Below are 8888 nucleotides of genomic sequence, written 5' to 3'. Positions count from 1 at the left end.
ACGATTACCAACAATCAAAATTTCTTAAAGTTTCATCCTTTTTGCAAGTATATGATGCAACCTGATATTAACCAATTCTAATTCAATAAGAAATGTACATGTAAAGCTTCCCGGATTGCAGTTTGACACGACCGTGAAGGTAACCCCTCAACAATATAGACAAGTATTAACACAACATTCAAGTTTGATACAACTCTGAATTTTTTGTTTTGTTAATAGTAACTAAACCAGGAATAGCGGGAATCAAAGAAGTAACACTGTGATAAATAAATATTGAATTTATTTCGTTTTTAAACATTTTTTGTTCCAAACAGTTCTTGACTTCTTCGCATATTTGATAAATATGTTCCTTCTATTGCTGTTCATCTAGGTATAAAGACATGTTGATCCAATCCGACAAAGCTGTTCTATCACACTTATCTGTACTTTCCCTATAATATAACAATTGCATTATATAGTAATACTGGCTGTATTTATAACACTAGTGTACATGTATGTATATTTAAATAAAATGGTTAACAGTTACTATAAATATATATGTGTATATGTCATGAATATATACATGTAAGAGTATAGCTACATGTAAATGCTACCAAGATAACAGATACGAATATCCTATTACGGAAAACAAGGAAAATATTAAATAAATGTAACATTAAGGAAATGGAGAAATTTAGTACTTGTAAACATGAAAAGAATACTTTTCAGTTGTTGCAGTGTACATGTACTATGTTTAATATTTAAGAAGTACTAGGGAACTCAATCTCAATTTCAATTTCAATGGCCAATCATATTTGTTAAATAATGAATAAATTATAGGTACGGGTCGCATGTACCCTGGGAAAATTTTCATAGGGTATTTGTGGATATTGATAGAAAGAAGTGCCTGTGCTATGTGGATGCACTTTAAGAAAAATTGCTAGATCAAAATTAAACTTTTAAATAATATGTTTAGTTTACTAGTAAAGACACCAACTATTTTTATCTTCCAGGAGACCCGGGGTCGTGTGATTAGATTTTATTGTCAGATTATAATTGTTTTTTCAATAAATGGATGAGTTAAAAATCAAAGAATTTGGAGCTCTTTTTCAAAGAGAACATACGATCTGGCGCTTCTTCGCTTACAAACATGGTGCCTATAACAAAACCGTATGACGAATTTCAACTAGCTTTTTAATTGTCATGTGCTTGGAATATAATATATATAGCGTCTTAGCATAATATAGAACCTATTCCAAAAAAGGCAAAATCGGTAACTTGTAATCTTGTGAGTATATAAGAATCATGCATTAGCTATTATATTCAACTCTAATCTTGAATGATTTTAAGATCGATACGATTGTCGTACGATGATTGAAAGAGTAATCAAGGGAACCAAGGTTATAGCGGTAATCAAAAGAATGCAATCAAGGGACAAAGACCAGACATGGAAAACAGATATACACAACAAAGAACATAAAGTAACTGAAATAATACATACAAAGTAACAAAAGCATATGAGCAACTCGGACTCCACCAAAAACTGGGAGCATGGACCAGGTGCACCGGTAGTGTAAGCGTGCTCTGCTTTTCTAGAAACATCCGCCGAGTTGTTCATATAATTTCAAGTCCGGGGTAGACAAACGAGGAAAGGAAAACTATGACCCATTGAATAAATCACTTTGGAGCGCTTTTTTTCAGAGACCATACGATCTGGCGCTTCTTCGCTTATAAACATGGTGTCTATAACAAAACCTTGTAACGAATTTTAACTAGCTTTTTAACTGTCATGTGCTCGGAATATAAGATAGATTGCGTCTTAGCATAATATAGAACCTATTAAAAAGGCAAAATCGGTAACTTGTTATCTTGTGAATAATGAAGCTATAAGACAGTACATGTACGTTCTACATTACAACCTTTGACCCTTTTTGTTTACTTAATAATGTACGTGTGTTGTGTCTTCACCGGTAAATTTCTTTAAGTTTAAGGGAATTACTGCCATATGCGACTTCGGAGGAAAATAATTTTTACTTTCTAGGAAACTAGAAATACTTACCATAAAATTAAAGCGCATTATCCAATTTGATCCAAGAAATATCGTCAGGGCACCACCGTTTACCAACAATATGAGAATTTTTCACAACTTATCCATCTAAAGAAATCATCGTTTTACATATCTGTCAAGCAAACGGCACGATCTACACTTGTCGTTTCATGTTCACCATACTTGTAGAAAGCACCTTCGGCCCCTCATATTTTATCAACACGTGAATGTCTTTCATATTCCATCATTTTCCGTGTCAACAACGGCCTTTCGCAGCCATTTCCTTCCCGACAGACGAAAATCACAATGAAATGGGAGCTAATTTAACTCGGATAGGTTTCTGCCTGTTATCTTTACATGATTTGGTGCCTCGTGACACAGGTGTCGACGCAGGTGTTTGACGTCGATAATTAAAATATAATTGCATTTCTTTTGCCTTATAAATTTTGAAATAAAACAATTGACATGGAGAATTTGACACAATACACACTTTATAATAGGTGAGTTTAAGGAGCTTTTTCAGATACGAACAATATATTTTTCTAGGTACACGTAAGTTAAAATATTTAATTTTAGCAAAAAGATTTATAATACGAGGAAGCTTCAGCGCGAAATCCTTATGGGTTCTCAAATAAAGTTATCAAAAACCAATAAAAATAGACATGTTCGTATTATCCAATATATCTGTACTTGCGGGGTACTGGTACATTTGGCAGGAGTAACGTTCCGTAAAAAGGGGTGAAATCAATATTTTCATTGAAGATCGAGATCGGAACAGTTTAAATCTTAGAATGCAAATTTAATTTACTTTATGTAAAAAGTTCAATCGAACATGACAGAACAAAATGAAATCATCGAAAAGAAGTGGAGTTGTCTCTCTGTGGAAACTATGACCCGTTGAATAAATCAGTTTTCATGGTGCTGATGGATACACCATAACGATCCACGAGTTCATGATGACGACCATAAAAAAACTTCTGTAGTGATGACTTCAATCTTGTAGCAGCATAACCCTGTTCCAGAAGCCTATTGTTAGAGTTCTAGCGCGATACAAAAAGTCTGCGTAGTTTCGGCAAGCTCTGAATTTAGAACCAATGAGGTAGCACGGTCACGTTACCACATGGCTAATTAAAATTCGTAATGGCTTGGTTCATCGTCGATTTTGAATCAATTTTTCTTTGAATTAAATGACGTTGGTGACTACAAGGGTCGATTTTATTGCATATATTAGGTGTAATAAATCAAATAAACCAAAAATTAAAAAAAAAAATGTGTCATGTCTCCTTTAAAATCAAGCGAGTTTCCCCACAAAAATGAAATAATACGGATAAATCGGTTACATCCCCTGAAAAGCCCAGTTCCCAGCATATAATAGGTTGATAAATTGAAATTCGTCATAAAAATTCAGAAAATGGGAACGACCAACAAGTAGTTTGTAGTTCAATTATGTAGAATATGGGAGAGTTTTGTGTTTATTCATCAAAGTGTTTCCATGTCAACTAACTCGAATAATTCAAGCCCTTTCCGTCTTTGATTCTCTCCACCCGAATGGAGGAATCGTAGATCGGCGGAATTACACGACTGATGGTTACATGTCAACCAATTTTTATCGAACCTGAATATTACGCAAACTGGTGCACTGCTACGACGCATCCTTAATTTCATGTGTGCGTGTTTTTAATATCCTTCGAAATCAGAAGTGTGAATTTAATTTAAACATATTTATTCAAGTATATAAGCACAAGTAAATACAGCGAACACGTTTAAATACAAAACTAATGGTGTGTACAAAGTTCGGTGTCCTTAAAGAGTAAACTTGAAAGACGATGTTTATAAATCAAATACTGTGTGGTATGATTTGTTAACTGACTAGCAAATAAAATAAACTATTAGAAAAAAATGGAATTACAAAATTAGTGAAGAGATGCAGTACATGGAAGTCCTGCATTTATAAACCTTTTACTTTTAATAAAAAACTTCTGAACTTTAAGAAAAAAAGTCTACATTTTGTTCAGCATTTAGAAAGTTTGACTCATACAATACATTTACAGTAATAGGTACATCATGTGCCATAGAAAATATTATATCGTTTCGTTATTAATATATTTGGAAAAAAAGAGCAAAAAATGGGAAGTTGATTCGACATGACCACAGGTACAATTAGGAGCTTAACAAGGTCACGATTGGACAGATGTTCGTTGAGTTAAGCACTGTTCATTCGCAATCTGGCATGTAAAATTTGCCCTAGTCATGTACCAATGAAGTAAAGATTCGGGAGATCAAATAAAGTGGGTGTTCCGCAAGGCTCCATTCTGGGACCTTTATTGTTTGTATTATTTATCAACGGTATAGTATATGACATTAGTGCGCCGATCAAGCTCTTTGCAGATGACACTAGTATATACGTAATTATAAATACTGCGGGGATCTTGAATAGTGTCCTAGAAATATACAATACATATTCAGTGTTCTAGCATATCGGAAATATGGGTACGAGGCTAAGAAACGGGGGTTCCGCGAGGCTTTGCTAGGACACTGGTTTTGTATTGTGTTTATCATGGAAATAAAAAAAAATATTGGTTGAAGTCAATTCTATGTAAAATCGCTTTTTTACGAGGTTTACAAAAAGTACCTCTATAGCGCCTCTAACGACACAGCACGGAGTAATATCTTAGCGACAGTATAGGTATGCAAATCCGTACGAGTCTGCCAATTCATTTTAAAATAATACATTCGGAAGAAAATGCTTTCTGTATTTGTAACCTAAATATTTTTATAAATGTAAATGATTTTAAAAGTATTTTGAAAAATATTTTCTTTGTAATTCCATGCCGAAAAATGGTTCTTATACAACACTACGGTTGCGGGGCTGAGTTATTTCTTTTTTGCGTAACCGGCGACGCACTTTTCTGAAGAAATTGTTGACAATGGGCGCTAAAATGAGTTCATAAATTTATGATTTATTTTGAACTTTATATCGTGAAAACCACATATCATAATATTATGAATGAAAAAGGTGACTGCTTTACACCTGGATAAAAATGTCAACAAGTCTTGTCAAACGCTTTTACTGTATCATGACGTCACGAAACGAGTCATTCATGCGTGAAATTCGACGGTGGAAACATGTAAGCATTAAGATTCTGGAAATTGAGCGTCGGCGACCAGTCCATCTTTAAATGCAGACTCCGTTTCATTGTCGGAAGATATTTGTGGACGACTACCGGTCGTCTGCAGTGGAATGCGGAAAGAGAGGGATAGACCAGCATAGGATTATACAAAATAACACAAAAAAACCCAGACACCATTTATTTGTACATCACATAAAAACAAGCCACGATTTCAATATTCAAACTTCCTAATTTCCAATGAGGAGAAATATTACATGCAGAAAACGTACAACATGTATGACTGATTTTCTAAGCAACATCAACATGGAGGCCGCCATATTGCTTACAGTTTCCAAGGCAAAAAGTAGTTCCCACGTTATTCTAAAAATAACTGCCCAATATCGATTTACAATGTTGGACAGGCAGTATTGGCAGAAAATGCGTTCTTTACAGGATTAAACATACACCGTTGTTCATGTCAGTGGCTAGTAAAATTCAACCGACAATAAACTGAATCAATTATTTTCTCACGCAAGTCAGTAAAGCCCATTACACCCACCTTTGACGTAGTCCGAATTTCCTCTGACCGTGCAACCCTCCTCTTTTTTATTTGGATATTGATATGTCGGGTTGGGGTCAGAACGATGTGCCATACAAAAAGTTGGAGATTCAGCGGTACCGCGGAGTATCGCCCTTCGCGCGCTTTTTACGACTTTCATGTTAAAATCGTGTAGGTGATGCATACCTAGTTCGATTCGGGATTCATTTTTCTTTATGCTGATGTAAGTTTTATCGGCTATTTGTCATCAAATCTCGGTAAAAAGAAGTTTGAAAGCCTTAACCCAGGGTCTGCAGCCATTTACTTTCGATTTCCAACTTCGAGTGACGCAAGATTTGGTCGTATGCAAATGAGATTCCGTCATCCACAGATGGTCACGTGAGGTCAACAACCACCGCCTTCTTTGTGTGTCTAAACAAGCGTGTGTATTGGAACAACACATTATGAAAACACCTGGTTGGATCCAATTTACCATTGTTTGGTGATCCTGCTGCAATACTTTTGGTTGAACTGTTAATTTATATTATATAAATATTACATGTGGCACCCAATCCTTAGAATACCATAATTTAATTGTTTAAACGCAATTTTCGAGCAGGTTATTAAAATATTAATTGGAAATGCAGTGGGAGGTGTGTGTGTAAAGTTGGGGGGGTTGGGTTGGCAGAGTGCAATCATATACATTTTCTGCTTGATTTTAAATTGCTCCATATTTTTAAATAGCAGTTTATAAATATGTTTTGCAATCATTTCTAATCTTCAATTACTTAGATTCTTAATATATTGAAGTTTAACGTAATGTTATTTCAATGTGAGATTTTAACTGGCAGTGTAACTTGTGATGAACTGGATGTCTGTATACCCTTTTCTTTTTTTTTGTTTCTGATCCTGCAACTCAATTTTTTTAATTAGTTATGAATATGTTGAGTTGGGATATCCAAATAAAAAGAGGGTCGCAGTTTCAGAGGAAATTTGATCAAAGTTAAAGATTAATATTATTTTCAGAAAAAAATCCGCCATATCTCTTTGCATTTATAAAAACTATCAAAAATACATACATGAACTACCTCATATCAATGTATGGTTGATTCTTACAACTGAATACCAGTGTGGTTCTGTTGACTACATGTAAGTCCTAATAAGTTACCATAGATGAGGACATAAATTCCAAATTATACTCTTTGGTCACAATAAAAGATATCTATATGCATTCACAGGTCGGAGTCCAAATTATCTCAAATATTTATACAACCCCAAAACTTTTTCACTCGTATATTGGTTTGGATTTGTTGTGGTCATCTGGAGACACTTGGTTTTTGTGAAAATTTTAGTATTAGTTGGCTGATCTTTATAAATTTTAAAACAAGGTTGCAAACTACAACAGAAAGGTTGGTATAGATTTTGGGGGTTAGAATTAGGGGCATAAATGGGTCCTAAAACAAGAAGTTCATTGAATTTAACAAAACAACTCTAATAAAAGTATAGCAATGCCTATATTGTTTCACAATATTCTATACCACAATAAACAGACTTGGCTTGATTGTTTGGGTTGTGACTTAAGCCAAGTAAGAATAAGGGGCCCTAAACAAGTATTTTTCAAGAAATAAAGGGGAAAAATACTCCACTAAAAGCTGGGAGCATGGACCAGGTTCACCGGTAGGGTAAGCGTCCTCTGCTTTTCTAGAAACACCCGCCGAGTTGCTCATAAAAAGTCAACTCCGGGGTAGACAAACGAGGAAAGGAAAACTATGACCCGTTGAATAAATCAGTTTTCATGGTGCAGATGGATACACCATAAAGATCCATGAGTTCATGATGACGACCATAAAAAACTTCTGTAGTGATGACTTCAATCTTGTAGCAGCATAACCCTGTTCCAGAAGCCTATTTGTTAGAGTTCTAGCGCGATACAAAAAGTCTGCGTAGTTTCGGCAAGCTCTGGCATAACATATGAGTTGTGATATGAACACTCCATACGCAGGTGCCGAAGGGATGTTGCCACAGATGAAAGGACAGTTGACAATTCTGAATGAAAAGTCATCACATTTGTCGTTAAGTTTGGTCAATAGTTTTCCTTTACCATCGATTTCTAAGTGTAGGTCAAGATATGAGACTGACTTCACAGTGTCTGTAGTATCCTTTATCTCAAGTTCTTTTGGGTAGATGCGATGTATCAAATCCCCGAAATTAGGATTGTTTAAAGATAACACGTCATCTGTATAAAAATGCATTTCATTCTTGTTAGATTCAGTTAAGATAAAAAATATTTTTCTTTTGTATGAAAAAAAAATAGAATTTGGTGACGTCATTTGGGACAACTCGATAATGTCTTTATAATAGTTAACAAGTTAGAAAGTGTTCAGATAGAAGCTATGCGAATTGTGACGGGAGGGACCAAATTAACATCTATTAATAAACTTTAGGATGAAACGGGATGGGAAAACTTTCGGATAGAAGGGAAAAACATAGTCTTACATAATTATACAAGATTGTCCACAAGGAAACGCCGGAGTATTTGCAATCGCTATTTCCAAACTCTGTAGATTTAGTGCTGCGGACAGGTATCAAAAAGTGCTTTAGTTTTCGAGTTTAATGGGCGTAGAGGGTGTACGGCTGTGTCATATGTCAGTGGAAAGATAAATCAATGTAATTTTTGAATATTGTACTTATCAAAGTGAAAAACGGTAACGTTTTCTGCTATTTTGCATTAACTAGAAGAGGGGTCAAAGATCAATCGACCCCAATGCACTTAGATAAGTAATTTTAGTGGAATCGTTCATTGTAGGTATTGGGAAACAAGTAACATGTAAAGTCTAGATCACATGTATACAATTTCAATAATGTAATAAAGAACTTTATCCGACATAAGTTGACCATTAGTTGCTCCTGAAAATGGTTGCATTTTAGTGCATTTTCAATGATTAAGAGATGATAAGACACCGTATAATATTAGAATGTATATCTAAATATTCTTTACTGAATAACAAATAAAATAAACACAACGTTCTCGATTCGATCTGCATTATGGGCTTTGCAAAATGAGTTTGAAGTTGCAAATTTTCACATATTTTAACTACTAACTATACTAAAATTGTACAATACGAAATCAATTTCCGGACAACCTGTTCTGTTTCCGAACTGTTGGTACAACAGAAAAGCATGAATATCACCCAAAGTAATTTATTTTTTTACA

At 34.6% G+C, this 8888-nt stretch overlaps 1 long non-coding RNA gene across 1 annotated transcript; it reads right to left on the bottom strand.

Annotated features, from left to right (window-relative positions):
• Positions 1-263: 263 nt before the first annotated feature.
• On the bottom strand, positions 264-6201 carry LOC148612454 (uncharacterized). Its single transcript, XR_015924409.1, has 2 exons — positions 2039-6201; positions 264-431 (listed from the first exon to the last, which is right to left on the bottom strand). It is a non-coding gene; the product is annotated as an uncharacterized LOC148612454 (long non-coding RNA).
• Positions 6202-8888: the final 2687 nt, after the last annotated feature.

The sequence above is a fragment of the Perna viridis genome, chromosome 7, assembly GCF_037379345.1.
Source record: "Perna viridis isolate PV_CMFRI_1.1 ecotype Kerala chromosome 7, ASM3737934v1, whole genome shotgun sequence".
Classification (NCBI taxonomy): domain Eukaryota; kingdom Metazoa; phylum Mollusca; class Bivalvia; order Mytilida; family Mytilidae; genus Perna; species Perna viridis.
Note: the sequence above shows the minus strand (reverse complement) of the source record. Positions and strands in the feature narration are given on the sequence as shown.